Source organism: Mustela lutreola, chromosome 2 (genome assembly GCF_030435805.1).
Source record: "Mustela lutreola isolate mMusLut2 chromosome 2, mMusLut2.pri, whole genome shotgun sequence".
Classification (NCBI taxonomy): domain Eukaryota; kingdom Metazoa; phylum Chordata; class Mammalia; order Carnivora; family Mustelidae; genus Mustela; species Mustela lutreola.
Window position 1 is genome coordinate 147,274,062 of NC_081291.1, and position 21,298 is coordinate 147,295,359.

General features: G+C 34.0%; 1 pseudogene; it reads right to left on the bottom strand.

Moving 5' to 3' along the window:
- Window positions 1-2,037: 2,037 nt before the first annotated feature.
- Window positions 2,038-19,955, bottom strand: LOC131825599 (arylacetamide deacetylase-like; annotated as a pseudogene).
- Window positions 19,956-21,298: the final 1,343 nt, after the last annotated feature.

The window sequence follows — 21,298 nt, forward strand, 5'->3', positions numbered from 1 at the left end:
GTTTTACTTGTAACAATACTTTGTTCAAGATCATGTGCACTGGTTAAAAAATATGACTCCTCAAACAACCATGACAGTGTCCACATGAAATATAGTTTTGTAAAATGAGACATAAAATGAGAAATATATTGGCAAGACTTCCAGGACTGCTATTGTTTTTCTTGAAAAAACAAAAACAAAAACAGAAATGAAAGTTTGTGGTTTTCCCATCCCACCACCAACACCTCTTTCTGCCTCATCATAGTTGAGCAGAAAGGTAAAGACTTGATTTCTGGTGGCTGTGAGAAGACACCATACTAGTCCCAGGCTGCATTCCTCAGTGCTTCCACAAAATTATCAAGGTTATATAACATATAGTCACTACAGTTTATCCCTCATGTTCTAGCTTATAGACTAAATGTTTGTGTCCTCCTAAATCTCATATGTTGAAGCCCTACCTTTCCATGTGGTGGCATTATGAGGTGGTACCTTTGGGAGATAATTAGGAATAGGTGAAGTTTATAAGGATAGAGTCTTCATGAATGAGATTAGTGCTCTGATAAGAGTCATGAGATGCTTGCCTCCCCTCCCTGCTTCCTGCCAAGTGAGGATACAATGAGAAGTTTGGGTCTGCAATCCAGAAGAGGACTCTCACCAGAACTTGATCATGCTGACAACAGGAGCCTCCAGAACATTAAGAAGTAAGTTTCTATTGTTTGTAAGTCACTCATTCTATGGTATTGTGTTATAGCAGCCCATGCTAAGACAGTTCAAGAACATAATTTAATTTCAGTTTTACTTTCACTATATATGACACAAGAACTTTTAGAGATTCAAATTTTCAAGTTGGTTTTAGTATTTCTTCCATATCATAAGCTTCATTCACCATTACTACATTATGGAGTTGTGGTCTCCTACCTCAGTCTTCCTAATTTGTTGCAAGAATGGAGCTGCTTTTTCCCAAAGTGCCTAAATGATCTTTGGCATTAAATTTAGTATCTAGCACAGGAAAGGCCTTGTATTAAGAGGTGAATTCTGTGATGATAGACAAATGGCTTTATATTGAGGCAAATACTTTGACACACCGTTGGCACATCATTCATATTAATGCCTACAAAACAGCATTTCCTAAAGCTCTAAATCCACGCCAATTGAAGCTCTGGCATTTCACAAGCTAGATGTGTTTAAAACTTTCTTCTTAATAATAATAGCGTAAGCAATTGAAAAACTAAGGCTGTGAATTCTAGCTATAAGAAATGAGTAACAGCAACAAGAAAAAGATATACGGAAAGTAGATATTTTTCTAACATACAGGAGTTAAGTAAACAACATTTAGGATAAGAAATAAATAATCCCAGGCACCTGGGTGGCTCAGTTGATTAAGCGACTACCTTTGGCTCAGGTCATGATCCTGGAGTCCCACATCAGGGTCCCTGCTTGGCATGGAGTCTGCTTCTTCCTCTGACCCTCCCCCTTCTCATGCTCTGTCTCTCTCTCACAATCTCTCACTCTCAAATAAATAAATAAAATCTTAAAAAAAAGAAAAAGAAAAAGAAAAAGAAATAACCCCATGATTTAGGTTTTCTTTCTTTCTTTCTTTCTCTCATCTTCTCCCTTTTTTTTAACATTCAAATGACACCATTTAATCTTTATTCCAATGACATAATCAGAAATCTTCTAGACCAGATAGAACAACAGTATATATTAGCTTTTACCCTCATACCTCCTATGAAAGCTATTGTACAAAGTTAGCAACTACTACAAGAAAGATGAAATATAAATTATTTTTAATTTAAATTCAATTAATTAACATATAATGTATTATTAGTTTAGAGATAAAGGTCTTATATGTTATATAATATCCAGTGCTCATTACATTACATGCCCTCCTTAATGTCCAGTTACCCCCTGCTTTAAAAAACAAACAACATTATGACTATGAAGATTTAGAAAGTCACAGGTGATAAACATCAACCTAAACATAACCGTTTGATTCTTACTAGTTTGTTTCCTATTCTGAGGCTTATATATTTTTATGGACAACTCCTTAGATTTTTACTATATATTTTCACTTAGCCAATTCATATACTGATTTTTCTATTCTATATGCAATTTTAAATCCATAATAGGAAAATGCTCCATGGAATCCATCTTCAATGTGGCGATGGGTCACTGGAACTCCAGCATTCTTAAGTCGGGCGACATACATAATTCCATCATCTCTTAAGATATCATATTGACAGGTGATGACATAGGTCAATGGTACATTTCATAATTTATTGTCATCAGCAACAAGGGGGCTCAGAACTACCATAAGTTGGACTGTTATAAACGTGTCCTTTCTAAAAATTCTCAGGGAGCAAAGAACTCCAATTAATAAGTTTGAACAGATGGCTTGATTCCACTGGTATATGTTGGTTGAAGAGCATAGCTTTTTCAAGTGATCTGACCATGGTAAAGTATTCACTCAACAACCTGACCGTCATTGATTTGGACAGAGTTGGAAAATGTGAACACTCCTGATATGATGGTAAATCCATATCAAGAGTCTGAAGGGCAGGATAAATTAAAGACTGGGTCTTGAGTTTGATCTTGACATCTGGATCATCTATGAGCTGAAAATAATTTAAATGAATTGCTCAAATAGTAATTTTCATTTAAAAGATATTTTTTATTGAAAAACAATAGATTGATATTAAATAAATCCAGAATCTCAAAAAGATTATTAGAAACAAAAAAAAATCTCAAAGAACTTTCTAATTTTGATATTATATTGAATTTTAGATATGTCTTTGCTTAAATTTTATGAATATAAACTGATCTGTGCTTCTTTCCTTGTGGATGGAGAAAGAGGTCATCTAATCCATGATTAAAAAGTAAAATATAAGGGCGCCTGGGTGGCTCAGTTGGTTGAGTGACAGCCTTCAGCTCAGGTCATGATCCCGGACTTCGAGGATCGAGTCCCGCATCAAGCTCCCAGCTCCTTGGGGAGTCTGCTTCTCCCTCCGACCTTCTCCTCTCTTATGCTCTTTCTCACTCATTCTCTCTCAAATAAATAAATAAAATCTTAAAAAAAAAAAGTAAGATATCTACCCTGACAACTAGGAATGACAATGAGAGGAAACATTTTTTTTGGAATAAAAAATTTAGGTATGTATATCATTATATCAATGGTCATTAACATTTAAAGAAAAGATCACATAACTAGGAATTCTAATTTGGCTCTGATACTAAACAGACAAATCCCAGGCAAAAGTCTAATTCATCTTAACATTCATGTTTTTTAAATATTCAAATTACATTAGTGCATTAACACAAATTTTTCTGTAAACTAATATGCATATATTTGGGGTATACTAGAAGTTTCTGGTTAATAGGATACACAACCGGAAATATTTGCAGACCAGGATTATTGAGCATTAGAGTTTAGCAGATGTTTTTATGTACATTTACTTGGTCTTGCAACATTGAAATGGCCTACTGTGTCTCATAGGTTAATTAACCTTTTTTTAAAACTTTTTTAAAATTTAAATTCAAATAATTAACATATAATGTATTATTTGTTTCAGGGATACAGGTCTGTGAGTCATCAGTCTTACAAAATACCCAGTGCTCAATAACAGTGCTAATTAACTTCTCAAAGTGTGCTCTCTGGACCCCTAATATCTGTATCACCTAAGGATTTATTAGAAATTCAAATTCTTGGGTCCTCACCCAGACTTACTAAGTCTGATGGGGAGGAATCAGCAATTTGTGTTTTAACAAGTTTCTCAGGTTATTCTGATGCATGCAAAAACTTGAGATCTGCTAGTATAGGTCACAAATAGTAATTATTATATACTATTAATATTAGCAATATAATAGTATTATATACTATTATATACTATTAATAATAGTAATTATTAAAGCCATATGAACTCTGATGGTTCTGAGTAAAGTATAATGTCTAAATTGAAGTCTATTTCTAAAAAACTTGTTTTTAAAAACTTAATAAACAGATCACTCTGGCATTTTTTTCCTTTGGTATACAGATGACATTTTACACACACACACACACACACACATACACTAGCAAAAGTCAATGGCAGCACTGTTTGCTTATTTCATTGTATTTAAAGCACAGTTAGTACTTAGATCTAGATAGTAAAATAAAATATTTATAATTCCATTACCATATTGTTTTATGTAAAAATAATTGTTTTATGTTGGAAAAATGTATTGAATTTAAATAATCATTTCAGTGTTTTGTCTCGTGTAAGATTACCACATTCCATTTAGGTCAATACCTAGTATGAAGAACACTGTTTTCATTAGTGGAAGTATGGTAATATTTAAATAAGTAGCCAACAGGTGGCCAATTTTAGATTGAGTTAAGAAGGAATACAAAAATATTTTACATTTCACCAGTAAATTGAACTTGATAGGTAGCTAAAATCTTTAAACATATAGATTTTTTAAAAACTGTCTTTGTAGGTAAATATAATACATATGAGATCAAATATAGAACTTCATAAAACAGAAATGTAAAACATAACTATGTTTAAGGGTTGGGAGTTTCCCATATACCCTGAATTGACCATACATCCTTCTTCCTCCCCAGTAGGACTGAATACCTCTCTTCCTCTTTATCCTTCATTCTATGGAATTCAATACCGTGTATTTCTTTAAAATTGTACCATTTCATCAATGTAGTTTATTTGGTTAAGGACATTCCATCTATTCCTAGGGAACCAATACTGTTACTGTGATTTTTACTAAGTGCTTTCTCTGCATCTAGTAAGATGATATATGATTCTGCTTCCTTTATCTATTAATGTAGTGAAATTCACTTATTTTTATAAAATATGCTTTTCCTTGCATTATTAGCAACTTTGTCATGCTATATGTATGTGTGTGTATGTATATATACACATACATACATACATGTATATATATGTGCATGTATATGTGTTATAGTATATATACATTTTTTTCTAATATTTTATTCATGACACTAATGCATTACTTTTCTGAGTATGATTGACCCATTTTTTTCCTTCCTGAGACTGTTCTTGTTAAATTAGTCATAAAGATCGTGCTTCTCTGAAAATAATTAAAGGGTGCACAATTTTTTTCCTATCCTCTGTAATATTTTGCATTTATTTCAAGTGATTTCTCTTTGATGTTTGATGTAAATTGCCGGCAAGATTTCTTACCAGGACTGTTCTTTGTTATTGATTTGATTCGTTTAATGGTTATAAAATTGCTCAGATTTTCATTTCCTCTGTGTCTGCTTTGCAAGTTACAAACTTTTGGGGCATTTTTCTATTCTATTTAAATATTATTAAATATTTTAACTTCAAAGTTTTTCAAGATATGTCCTTCAAAGACTACAATATTCATTCTTAACTTATCAAAGGCGAATTCTTTTTCATATCAAAGGGTCTACAGTATTGTCCCTTTTTCAGTCCTGTTATTAATTGTTTATGCCTGGTTTTGTTCTTTTTCATTTGTATTTCCAGAGATTTAAAATTTTTATTTAGAACTTTCAAAGAATTAACAAATTAACTTTTTGCTTTTTGTTCATATTTACTGTAAGCCTGGTTTTGAACATCATAATTTCTGTTCTTTCCATCACTATTATCTTCCTTCTATTTTTTTCTTGAGTTAGATGCTTATTTCAGCCTTTCTTACTTTCCAATCCATGCTTTTAAAGAAATAAAATAGCCTAAAAATATCATTTGAAATGTGAAGAACTTAATATTCTATTAATAATGGGTTATTATTAGGTGCCTAATGTATTTTTTATATTTCCATACAAAGAAGGCAATTTTCTTATTTGCCTTTTTCCTATTGATTTCCCAATCATTGAACTGTGGTTAAGAGTCCAACTGCATGATTTAAATTCTGTGATTTTTTTTGAGACTTGCTTTTTGGGACTAGTACTTTGTTGATTTTTAAAAATAATCATATGTATTTGCTTGTTTCCCTGTTTTTATACGTCCATTGAGTTAAATGTATTGATCATTATTTCTGTTCTCTATACCTTTATTATTATTCTTGCTTGCTTTCTTGATTACTGAAAGAAGTACTGTTAAATTCTCATTATGGTTTTGAACATGTGTATTTTCCCCTGGAGTTCTGTTAATATTTTCTTCATACATTTAAGGCCATGTTATTAAATCCACACAGATTTAGAGTTGTCATATTTTCCTGGTGGTTTAACCTTTTCTGTAATGATGTGATCTTCTTAACCTACCCACAATTCTTTTAGGTGTTATTTCAGGATATACATTTTCCATCCATTTATTTTCAAATTTTCTGCTTATCTGTGTTTCTAATCTGACAATCTTGATCCTACAACCAGATTATTTAGACCACTAGCATTTACTATAATTAATAAAATAGTTGATTTTGATCCAACTTATTTTGTGACTCCTCCTTTTTTTGTTTTCTCTATTTTTTACTTCTTTTAGATTTTTTTTTTAAGATTTTATTTATTTATTTGACAGACAGAGATCACAAGTAGGCAGAGAGGCAGGCAGAGAGAGAGGAGGAAGCAGGCTCCCTGCTGAGCAGAGAGCCCAATGTGGGACTCGATCCCAGGACCCTGAGATCATGACCTGAGCCGAAGGCAGCGGCTTAACCCACTGAGCCACCCAGGCGCCCATCTTTTAGATTGTTTAACTTTGTAATTATTCTATTTTTTTTCTTGTCACAGTTTATAAGTTATACCATTTTTTTATTCTTTGAATGATTACCCTAAGAATTATAATGTGTATTTCCAACATCCCCAAAACAAATGAAATTAATAAAGGCCAATTCTAAGCCTTTATTTCTTCTTAGATAATAAAAAGAGCTTATAAGACTTAAAATCTGCCCTCCTCTCCACTCTTGAATTTATGGTTTGTTTTTCTTATACTTTAATTCTATATATCTTATTATTTTAAAGTATCCAAGTTTAAGATTTACCCACATCTTACCATATTACTGTTCTTTGCTTCTTCCAGTATCATAAAATTTTATCTACATTTTCATTCTGTCTGAATGATTTATTTAAACCACCTGTTAGTGTGTTCCATTTACAGCAGTTTTCTGGGTTTTGGTTTATCTGAACATGCCTTCATTTCTCCTTTATTTATAAGTAAAATTTTGTGCATCATAGGATTGGGTTGACTGTAAAAATTGCTATACTTTGATAGTATTCCACTTAGAAATTGCATTCTTGTTATTAAGAAGCTATTATTGTGACTTGCACTTCTATGAAGGTATTTTTTCCCAAGATTTCCTCTATTTCATTTTTTTATATTTAAAAAAATGAGTAATCTCTACCCCAGTGTACTCACAACCCCAAGATTAAGAGTTGCATGCCTTACCAACTGAGACCATCAGGCACCCCTCTATTTCTTTTTGTGTCATTGGTTTTTTACACTTTCACCTTGCTGTGACTATATGTAGATTTCTCTCTAGCTATTTATTTTATTTTTAATCTTTTAAAAAAGTATGTTTAAGGTTCATGGAGCTTATTTTATCTGTATCTTGATATCTTTCATCAGTTCTGCAAAATTCCCTACTATTATATTTTTAAGTATTCCTTTGTCCCATTCTTTCCTCTTTGCTTCTGGCATAACATTTAAAAGTCTTTTGGATTTTCTTATATTCTCTTTTGTATTTTCTATCTTTTTTGAGTTTTCCATGCTTCATTTTGCATAGTCATCCATGGGTCAGATGATCCATCTTTCAGCTTATAAATGATCTCTTCAGCTATGTAAAATCACTTCAACAATTCCTAAAGTTTTTATTTTGATATTGATTTTTTAGTTTTAGAATTTTTGTTTGTTTTTCAAAACTATTTTTCTGCTGAAATTTGAAATCATGGTTGTGAATTAATTGAAGAAACTAGGATAATTATTTTATATTCTATGGTTAATAACTGCAGTATCTGAATCTTGTTAAGTGTCTTTCTATTGTCTGTTGATTTGCCTACTTTCCTTCATAGTTTCTTATTTACTTGTTTGTCTGGACATGTTTTATTCTGTGCTGGATACTGTTTTCAAAAATATTTTCAGGAAACATTTTAAGTCTATAAAGATACCATATTTTTCCAGGGAGGATTTTTATACATTTCTGTCAAGTATACTTGAATATCAACTGTTCACACCAACTCATTTAAGTTCAGGTATGGGAGATTTCCCCATACCATCCAGGTGATGTGAAGCAAGGCTCCAAATGCACTTGAGGTTTGTTTTTTTGTTTGTTTGGTATTTTTGCATCACGTTCACCCTGACAGTGAGATCATATCAATTCAGGACCTCACTTTAAAGGTCCCCATTTTTCATAGTTGTCCCCATTTTTGGAGGGTCCTGGAACTTGACTTCAACTGTCTAGTTCATCTTGCTGAACAGTTTTCTTTTGATTGGCATATACCATTAGAGCAGAGAGGACTTCAAGTACTAGGCTTATCTTTGTGTTTGTTTGTTATTTTGCATCCTTAAAAAATTTCTGGCTGAGAAACTTCATATTTTATTAGCATTTTAATGCTCTCCAGAATAGTGCAAGATATTTTAATAAGATTTTTTAATAATTATGGGTCAGAATTCATTATTTCACCACTATAGAATCTAAACTCCATAAGAGGAAGGGTTCTTTATGTTACACAGTAGAAAGAAATTGATGCTTGAAAAGATCAGGTGCCTTGCCCAAGGTCACAGATCTGGACATTTCTTTAGCTCCCAAAATCAGTGTCTGTTGATATGCCCTTTGTACTGCCTCAACATGCCTTTCAGAGTTACAATGAGTGGACAATACAGAAGTTAATTTCTGGGAAGTAGCAGATATCTCTTCTGCAGTGTATTTATAACAAATCATAAAATTTATATCTTTCCTTTGGCTACAAATCATGAGAAGGTTATTCTGAAGGTACCAATAGCCAAAATTGATATACGTTAAAATATACATAAAAATGAATAATAAAATCAACATCAAGTTTTGTTTGATTGCTTAATAAATTTGTTTGATTGCTTAATAAATAAAAAACAGTTTTACTCAATATTAGACTAAGTATGATTTTGTGTCATTTTAAAATGATAGCTAATAGATGCCCAGTTTTAGCTTAATGTCATAGAAATAGTGATGGCTGATTTCTGAAAACTATAATTCCTTCTACAAGTAAACCTGCTAACATTTTTTTTTATCTATAGGCAAATTAGGAATTCTGATAACCAGTTTTCATTCAAGTTTTAGTATGCTCCATGAAGGATACTGAATAATCTGATTCTGTAGCTATGGTGACTGGTATCATTGATTGATTTTTACAAATACCAGCCCTAATAAAATGAAAGAATGTGACACTTATATGACCATACTAATTATGTTTAAACCAATGATCTTTAGAGAGCATTTTATCATTTTATTAAAAAAAAATCTAGCAGAAGGTAGGGGAGCTGGGTGGCACAATCATTTAAGTGTGTGACTCTTGGTTGTGGCTCAGGTTGTGATCTCAGGGTTGTGAACTCAGGATGGTGAGATCAAGTCCCACATCAGGCTCTGCACTCAGGGGAGAGTCTGCTTAAGAGTCTCTCTCCTTCTCCCTCTGTCCCTACATCCCACATGCTCTCTCTCTCAAATAAATAAATAAATAAATAAACATATTAAAAAAATCTGGCAGAAGGTAGGAATAAAAGCACTCAGAATATAAATGTTCCCTAATATTTATCTCTATGTATCCCTAATTTCTAACATATTAACATAATTGCTTTGATATGTTAATGTTTGAAATCAAATGATAATGAAAACACAACGGTTCAAAATCTGTAGGACACAACAAAGGCAGTCCTAAGAGGAAAATATATAGCAGTACAAGCCTTTCTCATGAAACAAGAAAGGTCTCAAATACACAACCTAACCCTACACCTAAAGGAGCTGGAGAAAGAACAACAAAGAAAGCCCTAAACCCAGCAGGAGAAGAGAAATCATAAAGATCAGAGCAGAAATCAATGAAATAGAAACTAAAAAAACAATTATCATATGGTTTCACTTATTTGTGGAGCATAACAAATAGCATGGAGGACATGGGGAGTTAGAGAGGAGAAGGAAGTTGGGGGAAATTGGAAGGGGAGGTGAATCATGAGAGACTATGGACTCTGAAAAACAGTCTGAGGGGTTTGAAGTGGCAGGGAGGTGGGAGGTTGGGGTATCAGGTGGTGCGTAAAATAGAGGGCACGGATTGCATGGAGCACTGGGTGTGGTGAAAAAATAATGAATACTGTTATGCTGAAAATAAATTAATTTAATTAAAAAAAAACAATAGAACAAATCAATAAAACTAGGAGCTGGTTCTTTGAAAGAATTAATAAAATTAACAAACCCCTGGCCAGACTTATCAAAAAGAAAAGAGAAAGGACCAAAATAAATAAAATCATGAATAAAAGAGGAGAGATCACAACCAACACCAAAGAAATAAAAACAATTATAAGAACATACTATGAGCAACTCTACATCAACAAATACGACAATCTGGAAGAAATGGATACATTTCTAGAGACATATAAACTACCACAACTGAACCAGGAAGAAATAGAAAACCTGAACAGACCCATAACCAGTAAGGAGATTGAAAAAGTCATCAAAAATATCCAAACAAACAAAAGTCCAGGGCCAGAAAGCTTTCCAGGGGAATTCTACCAAACATTTAAAGAAGAATTAACTCCTATTCTTCTAGAAGTGTTCCAAAAAAAAGAAATGGAAGGAAAACTTCCAAACTCATTTTATGAGGCCAGCATCACCTTGATCCCAAAACCAGACAAAGATCCCATCAAAAAAGAGAATTACATATAAATTTTAGCATTATTTGTTCCATTTCTTTGAAAAAGATGGATGGTACTTTGATAGGAATTGCATTAAATGTGTAGATTGCTTTAGGTAGCATAGACATTTTCACAATATTTATTCTTCCAATCCAGGAGCATGGAACATTTTTCCATTTCTTTGTGTCTTCCTCAATTTCTTTCATGAGTACTTTATAGTTTTCTGAGTATAGATTCTGTGTCTCTTTGGTTAGGTTTATTCCTAGGTATCTTATGGTTTTGGATGCAATTGTAAATGGGATTGACTCCTTAATTTCTCTTTCTTCTGTCTTGCTGCTGGTGTAGAGAAATGCAACTGATTTCTGTGCATTGATTTTATATCCTGACACTTTACTGAATTCCTGTATAAGTTCTAGCAGTTTTGGAGTGGAGTCTTTGGGGTTTTCCACATACAGTATCATATCATCTGCGAAGAGTGATAATTTGACTTCTTCTTTGCCGATTTGGATGCCTTTAATTTCCTTTTGTTGTCTGATTGCTGAGGCTAGGACCTCTAGTACTATGTTGAATAGCAGTGGTGATAATGGACATCCCTGCCGTGTTCCTGACCTTAGCGGAAAAGCTTTCAGTTTTTCTCCATTGAGAATGATATTTGCAGTGGGTTTTTCATAGATGGCTTTGATGATATTGAGGTATGTGCCCTCTATCCCTACACTTTGAAGAGTTTTGATCAGGAAGAGATGCTAAGACCTCGAATAGCCAAAGGGATATTGAAAAAGAAAGCCAACGTTGGTGGCATCACAATTCCGGACTTCAAGCTCTATTACAAAGCTGTCATCATCAAGACAGCATGGTACTGGCACAAAAACAGACACATAGATCAATGAAACAGAATAGAGAGCCCAGAAATAGACCCTCAACTCTACAGTCAACTAATCTTCGATAAAGCAGGAAAGAATGTCCAATGGAAAAAAGACAGCCTCTTCAATAAATGGTGCTGGGAAAATTGGACAGCCACATGCAGAAAAATGAAATTGGACTATTTCCTTACACCACACACGAAAATAGACTCAAAATGGATGAAGGACCTCAATGTGCGAAAGGAATCCATCAAAATCCTTGAGGAGAACACAGGCAGCAACCTCTTCGACCTCTGCCGCAGCAATATCTTCCTAGGAACAACGCCAAAGGCAAGGGAAGCAAGGGCAAAAATGAACTATTGGGATTTCATCAAGATCAAAAGCTTTTGCACAGCAAAGGAAACAGTTAACAAAATCAAAAGACAACTGACAGAATGGGAGAAGATATTTGCAAACGACATATCAGATAAAGGACTAGTGTCCAGAATCTATAAAGAACCTAGCAAACTCAACACCCAGAGAACAAATAATCCAATCAAGAAATAGGCAGAGGACATGAGCAGACATTTCTGCAAAGAAGACATCCAGATGGCCAACAGACACATGAAAAAGTGCTCCATATCACTCGGCATCAGGGAAATACAAATCAAAACCACAATGCGATATCACCTCACACCAGTCAGAATGGCTAAAATCAACAAGTCAGGAAATGATAGATGCTGGCGAGGATGCGGAGAAAGGGGAACCCTCCTCCACTGTTGGTGTGAATGCAAGCTGGTGCAGCCACTCTGGAAAACAGCATGGAGGTTCCTCAAAATGTTGAAAATAGAACTGCCCTATGACCCAGCAATTGCAGTATTGGGTATTTACCCTAAAGATACAAACGTAGTGATCCAAAGGGGCACGTGCACCCGAATGTTTATAGCAGCAATGTCCACAATAGCCAAACTATGGAAAGAACCTAGATGTCCATCAACAGATGAATGGATCAAGAAGATGTGGTATATATACACAATGGAATACTATGCAGCCATCAAAAGAAATGAAATCTTGCCATTTGCGACAACATGGATGGAACTAGAGCGTATCATGCTTAGCGAAATAAGTCAAGCAGAGAAAGACAACTATCATATGATCTCCCTGATATGAGGAAGTGGTGATGCAACATGCGGGCTTAAGTGGGTATGAGAAGAATAAATGAAACAAGATGGGATTGGGAGGGAGACAAACCATAAGTGACTCTTAATCTCACAAAACAAACTGAGGGTTGCTGGGGGGAGGCGGTTTGGGAGAATGGGGTGGGATTATGGACATTGGGGAGAGTATGTGCTTTGGTGAGTGCTGTGAAGTGTGTAAACCTGGTGATTCACAGACCTGTACCCCTGGGGATAAAAATATATGTTTATAAAAAATAAAAAATTATATTAAAATTTCAAATATATATATATATATATATATATATATATATGTTTATAAAAAATAAATAAAAAAAATAAATAAAAAATTTAAAAAAAGAGAATTACAGACCAATATCCTTGATGAGCACAGATGCAAAAATTCTCACCAAAATACTGACCAATAGGATCCAACAGTACGTTAAAAGGATTATTCACCACGACCAAGTGGGATTTATTCCAGGGCTGCAAGGTTGGTTCAACATCCACAAATCAATCAATGTGATACAATACATTAATAAAAGAAAGAATAAGAACCATATGATACTCTCAATAGATGCTGAAAAAGCATTTGACAAAGTGCAGCATCCCTTCCTGATTAAAGCTTTTCAAAGTGTAGGGGTAGAGGATACATACCTCAATATTATCAAAGCCATCTATGAAAAACCCACTGCAAATATCATTCTCAATGGAGAAAAACTGAAAGCTTTTCCGCTAAATTCGGGAACATGGCAAGGATGTCCATTATCACCACTGCTGTTCAACATAGTACTAGAAGTCCTAGCCTCAGCAATCAGACAATAAAAAGAAATTAAAGGCATCCAAATCGGCAAAGAAGAAGTCAAACTATCACTCTTTGCAGATGATATGATACTATGTGTGGAAAACCCAAAAGGCTCCACTCCCAAACTGTTAGAATTTGTACAGGAATTCAGTAAAGTGTCAGATTATAAAGTCAATGCACAGAAATCAACAAGACAGAAGAAAGAGGAATTAAGGAGTCAGTCCCACTTACAATTGCACCCAAAATCATAAGATACCTAGGAATAAACTTAACTAAAGAGGCAAAGAATCTATATTCAGAAAACTATAAAGTACTCATGAAAGAAATTGAGGAAGACACAAAGAAATGGAAAAATGTTCCATGCTCCTGGATTGGAAGAACAAATATTGTGAAAATATCTAGGCTACCTAAAGCAATCTACACATTTAATGCAATCCCTATCAAAATCCCATCCATTTTATTCAAAGAAATAGAAGAAATAATCCTAAAATTTATATGGAACCAGAAAAGACCTCGAATAGCCAAAGGAATATTGAAAAAGAAAGCCAAAGTTGGTGGCATCACAATTCCGGACTTCAAGCTCTATTACAAAGCTGTCATCATCAAGACAGTATGGTACTGGCACAAAAACAGACACCTAGATCAATGGAACAGAATAGAGAGTCCAGAAATAAACCCTCAATTCTAAGGTCAACTAATCTTCGACAAAGCAGGAAGGAATGTCCAATGGAAGAAAGACAGCCTCTTCAACAAATGGTGTTAGGAAAATTGGACAGCCACATGTAGAAAAATGAAATTGGACTATTTCCTTACACCACACACAAAAAATAGACTCCAAATGGATGAAGGACCTCAATGTGAGAAAACAATCCATCAAAATCCTTGAGGAGAACACAGGCAGCAACCTCTTTGACCTCAACCGCAGCAACTTCTTCCTAGGAACATCGCCAAAGACAACAGAAGCAAGGGCAAAAATGAACTATTGGGATTTCATCAAGATCAAAAGCTTTTGCACAGCAAAGGAAACAGTGAACAAAACCAAAAGACAACTGACAGAATGGGAGAAGATATTTGCAAACGACATATCAGATAAAGGGCTAGTATCCAAAATCTATAAAGAGCTTAGCAATCTCAACACCCAAAGAACAAATAATCAAATCGAGAAATGGGCTGAGGACGTGAACAGACATTTCTGCAAAGAAGACATCCAGATGGACAACAGACACATGAAAAAATGCTCCACATCACTCGGTATCAGGGAAATACAAATCAAAACCACAATGAGATACCACCTCACACCAGTCAGAATGGCTAAAATTAACAAGTCAAGAAATGACAGATTCTGGTGAGGATGTGGAGACAGGGGAACCCTCCTGCACTCTTGGTGGGAATGCAAGCTGGTGCAATCACTCTGAAAAACAGTGTGGAGGTTCCTCAAAAAACTGAAAATAGAGCTACCCTATGACCCAGCGATTGCACTACTGGGTATATATCCTAAAGATACAAACATGGTGCTCCGAAGGGGCACGTGTACCCAAATGTTTATAGCAGCAATGTCCACCATAGCCAAACTATGGAAAGAATCTAGATGTCCATCAACAGATGAATGGATAAAGAAGAGGTGGTATATATACACAATGGAATAGTATGTAGCCATCAAAAGAAATGAAATCTTGTCATTTGCGACAACGTGGATGGAACTAGAGGGTATTATGCTAAGCGAAATAAGTCAATCGGAGAAAGACAACTATCATATGATCTGCCTGATATGAGGGAGTGGAGATGCAATGTGGGGGGTTTGGGGGGTAGGAAAAGAAAAAAATGAAAGAAGGTGGGATTGGGAGGGAGACAAACCATACAAGACTCAATCTCAAAAAACAGACTGAGGGTTGCTGGGGGGAGGGGGGATGGGAGAGGGTAGTGGGGATATGGACATTGGGGAGGGTATGTGCTATGATGAGTGCTGTGAAATGTGTAAACCTGGCGATTCACAGTCCTGTACCCCTGGGGATAAAAATAGGTTATATGTTTATTTTAAAAATAATTAATAATAATAATTAATTATTAATAATTAATAATTAATTTAAAAAACGTGCAATAATTGAGAATCTGTTGAAAAAAAAAAAGAGTAAACTGCAAATGCTTAGTCCCTGCCTGACAGGGTTTGGGAGATCAATTATTCTAACTATGAGTATGCTCCATGTCTTCTCCATATTCTGGGTATACTCCCCACACAGACAGCTCCACCTATGCTGACCATGCTCCCAACCCCTGGATGTCCCCTAACTGCTCCTCTCTGCAATTACCCAAAGGGTGGAGATTCCTATGTGCAGCAGACCGTCTTCTGTCCTCTTTATTTCTACATTATTTTTACAGAGTGTTAAATAATATCCTCCATGTTTCTGCTAGGTATGATTTTTGTACAAGCACTCCAACCAATTAACAAAAATGTTTAAAGAAACTGCATAAATATCAGGACTGCTAATTTTAAATGTTAACATAGAAATGTAATAGTCAGATCAGAAGCATTTATTTACTTCATTTGAACAAATTTAAAATTTAAAATTTCTACACCCTATGACATAAAGTAGGTGTCACAGGGGCACCTGTGTGGCTCAGGTCATGATCCCAGATTCCCAGGATCGAGTCCCTTATCGGGCTCCCAGCTCCACGGGGAGTTTGTTTCTCCCTCTGATCTTCTCCCCTCTCAAGCTCTCTCTAACTGTCTCTCTCTCAAATAAATAAATACAATCTTTAAACAAAAAGTAGGTATCATAGAAGTAATTGTATCTAAATATGCTAATTTAGTTTGCCCTCTAGTTTAAATCAAAGTTAAGTACAGAAAATATAAGGTCCTCTTTAAAAACATATATCACTGGACTCAAATAGTTTATCTTCAAAGAATGAGACTGGTTATTTCAAATAAATATTTTTTAAATGATAGAAAATGGTCTATGTCATATAAGTTAAAAATAAGAATTAAGTTACGAAAATAGTAATTGTAACATGTGTAAACAATACTAAGAATAAAATTTTGTAATATGATTTTATAATCTCACAAACTTTTGGATCCTACTAGGAAGTGTAATAAATACATAACAAAAGACCAAGAAGTTACCAGTGTGTTAAAAATAATGTCCAAAGTCCCTGGACTCTGAATTGAATTACAATGTTTTTACGGTTTCTTTAATTGTCTTTCCTTTAGTGAACTGTGATGAATTAGAGCAATAGCTTAGTGGATACAAACCCTATACCCAAAAGGGAATTTTTAATGTAATTTTGAAATATCAAATAATAAAGAGGGAAAATTCCAAGCAATTCTGGAGTTTATATCCCTAAATTTATAGACAAAATTATTTCTTGTATCTTAATCTGTCATACAAAGATCTATCCCCTAAAGGAAAAATCATAAAATTGAATTTCTGAGCATTACCTAGGCGATTGGCTGCACCCAAGTTAGGGTTTTGTATAGGAAACGTAGGTATTTGGCAATTTGGAAACTAAAATGATTATTGTTCCTCAATATGTTCACCCTTTACAGGCCAACCAGTGCATCTCTGAAGTCACAGTAGTGAAAAGAAGTAAGCTGGGCCAAGTGTAAGCAAAGAACAGAGATCATAAAATCAGTATTTTTAAAAATGACCTCAAACCTAGGAAGCTTCAGACTGTGATGAGCACTGAGTGTTATACACAACTAATGAATTGTTGAACACTACATCAAAAATTAGTGATGTACTATATGTTGGCTAATCGAACATAATGATTTTAAAAAAACAATTTTTACATATTCTAAAAAAAAAAATTATCTCAATGAAACTAAGGTAAACCTTACATTCTGCTATTGCGTTGGAAAACACAAAACAAACTGAGGGTTGCCGGGGGGAGGGGGTTGGGGAGAAGGGGGTGGGATTATGGACATTGGGGAGGGTATGTGATTTGGTGAGTGCTGTGAAGTGTGTAAACCTGGTGATTCACAGACCTGGGGATAAAAATATATGTATATAAAAAATATATGTTTATAAAAAATAAAAAAAAAAAAAAATGGTTATAATCCCAAACCCAGGATGGGTCTGACAGTGTTATGCTATTTGACTATAATGTTATTTCTTACCAAGACTAGATGCAACCCTCTAGTCCTTTCAAAGTAATGCTGAGCAATCTATTAGAGTTGGCATTTTGGTTAATTATATTTGATATTTTCTATTCTAGGAGATAATGCTCCTCTACAAATTGACAGGCTATTCCAAGACTTCTATTTATCTTCATCATTGAATTAACAAAAGTGTAAATTACTGTTCTTTCTCTTATGGTCAAATTGATCAACAAAGCACAAAATAGGACCCGATGGCATTAAATTCAAGCAGGAGGCTTTTGGGTTTTTTCATTTTGGGAGAGGGAAGGAAGACTGGCAAAAAACTGGCTTCTTCATAAATGTAGGATGGATTTTACAGAAGTTTGGAAAGATGACATATTATAAAGTAATCTGATGTATTTAGTAAATAAATTCTTTTTTTTTTTTTTTGGTGAGACTCATTCTTGAGAGTATAAATATATATGTATAAATTGTAGTAATTTTGTGACTTAGCACAAAAACTGAAAGAAAAAAAATATATTGACCCACCTCTATTCCTCAGGACATTCTCATAATAGTTTGTCCAGGAAAACCCATTCAGTCAAATAGAAATAATACAAAAGTTGATATATGATATTCATACAATGTTCTAGGAACTATAAGAAAAATAATAACAGTTTCCAACACAGGAAATAAATGAAGAAAACAGATTAGAAACAACTTACTGCAAAATGGGTGAAATATATTACACAATTATTACAGAATGGATTTCAAAAATAACACAACAAATATCTCAAAGGAGAAATACATATATTCATGGAAGATAAGACAGATATTTGGAGTTGATCACTACTCAAAAGGAAGGAGTGACCGAAAACTGGTACTGGTAGAAATTAGAAAAGGAATATTAAATAAAAGAGAAATAATTTCAAAAATAAACAGCAAATTCAAAGAAACCCAAGGTATTGTATATGATAGAAATGAGAAAAAACAAAAGGAATGAAAAATTCAGAAAAGATTAAAAGGTACTAGGAGAGAAGTGACATCATCTTAGAGATATACAAAGAGGACCATATGTGTATTTCAATATGTATATGTAAGTACATATACACGTATAATCAATCTAAATAATAAAAGAAAACAAAACTATGAATAAAAATATTTTATCTTCTAAATTTTTTCCAAAATAAATATTTTAAACATATTTCAAGAATTATTTACAAAAAATAAGACTTGAAGCTATATTCCAGTGAAACTGACCCAAATCCAACAACAACATATGTGCTAATAAAATTACTACAAATGATCAAATCACTAGTAAGAAATTGAAAATAAGACATACATTGAACTTATTCGGAGCTACATTCAAATCCAGAGGAGACCTAAAAAAAACACCTTAAAAATGCAAGGAAAGAGATAATGAGTTTAATACCCAGACTAACTGTCCTTGAATTACTGTTATTTTATTTTTTGTTTTATTTTATTCTGTTTTATGCCATAGAAGGCAACTTACTACAGAGATGTTTAAAGGAGATAAAAAAATGGTATTAATTTCACATAATGAACCTTGTTAGAAAAGAAGCACAGGTTTTTGAGAGACAATGGGGACACAGTGAGACAGCCAGACAACCAGCTGCCCCATCACCTGAGTAGTTTACCCTTTTACAACTGGAAATTGGGTGCATCCAGTTTCCCTTGGCTTTTTACCAGCTGACTTGTTTAAAAATATTTCAACATGAATGCATTTTCATGTCTGAATTCAAGATTATTGCAAAGAATTCTGTAATTCATCACTGTGTTGTTCAATCTCACAATCTCTGAAGTTCTTGCTTTAAAAAAGAAAAAAAAGTGCTTCATTGTGGCAACATTCATGCCATGAAACCCAGAAGAAGACTTTTTATTTGTCTTCCTGCCTTTTAATATTTAAAAGATTCTGTTTTATTTTGTAATATTTAAAATTAAAGCTACTTGACTACTTCCTCCATACTCAATCTGTTAGGGGTCTGCATTAAGGAATAGTTAAAATATTTTTTTTTAAAAAAAGGTTTTAACATCTGCAAGCAAGTTTTAAGAACAAAATTTCAAAGACAGTAGAAACTTTTAAAATAACAATAATACAAAAATTATATTCTCCTGATCAAAATATTAAATATTCAGAGTCAATACAACTCTACCAGTTTTCATACATGTGGTCACACACAGTAGTTTCCAAGGCTCTTCAATATTATCTGGGAGAGATATATAAATATAGTATGCGACAAAGACCCCCACCATCAGAAGAAAAAGAATCTTTCTTCCCATAATGCTTCCTTCTGCTCTTTTGACTGGGCAACACACTAAGTACAATTTCAGCTGCTGAAACCTATACCCAGGTTTTGGCACCATCACAGAGTATTATCTAACTTCCTGAACACAGATTTTACTCCTCAGTCTGTCATTTCATTGGCTGTCCAGAAACAATTAAACTCAGTAAAAGTACAGAGAGCTAGGGGCGCCTGGGTGGCTCAGTGGTTAAAGCCTCTGCCTTTGGCTCAGGTCATGATCCCAGGGTCCTGAGATAGAGCCTCACATCGGGCTCTCTGCTCAGCAGGGAGCCTGCCTCCTCCTCTCTCTCTCTGTCTGCCTCTCTGCCTACTTGTGATCTGTCAAATAAATAAATATCTTAAAAAAAAAAAAAAGTACCGAGAGCTTTATTGTCTCCAAATTTTGTCATAACCAACAGCCTTATTTTGTTGCCAGGCAGTCTGTGAACAAACATTTTTTGTGCATTTACTAGGTTAAGAATACTTTAACTGTTAAAGAAAAGGCCACAATAAAATACAGAAACTCAGTATATGCTTCAAATAAAATCTCAGTGCCACAGAACAAACAAATATTTTAAGAGTATTGAGAGCTTTTATAAAGTAAGATAGATATGGTCGTATATATTTTATATTACTTTTATTATCTTGTTACGATTGAACCTATCCATGATCAATTATTTTAAAATTATATAATAATCATGGAGAGAACAGTTTTTTTTTTTTTTTTTTTTTTTTTTTTTTTTTTTTTTTTTTTTTTTTTTTATTTTTTTTTTTTATTTTTTATTTTTTATTTTTTATAAACATATATTTTTTATATACATATATTTTTATCCCCAGGTCTGTGAATCACCAGGTTTACACACTTCACAGCACTCACCAAATCACATACCCTCCCCAATGTCCATAATCCCACCCCCTTCTCCCCAACCCCCTCCCCCCGGCAACCCTCAGTTTGTTTTGTGAGATTAAGAGTCATGAATGGATCAAGAAGAGAGAACAGTTTTTGCATGCTCATTCTGATCCAAGAAAGTGTACTAAAACAAGGAAATCTTATTTAATTCCAACGTATTATTGTCTCATGAGAGAGAGAGAATCTCAGGCAGAGGAAAGTTCAGAAGCTGTACAAGCTCCTTCAATAGTATGGAGTGAAGTCAAAACAATCCTCCTCCGTAAGTCTATGTGAAACCCTCACTTGTCGCAGTCTTCAAATAACAGATAAATAATTGAGATTGAAAAGATTAAGCAACTTACCAATGTCATACAAAATCAGGTAGCAGTGTCAGAGACAGTCACTGTTCACTAAATACCCATGTGAACTTGTAATATTTAGATCCCTTCTCT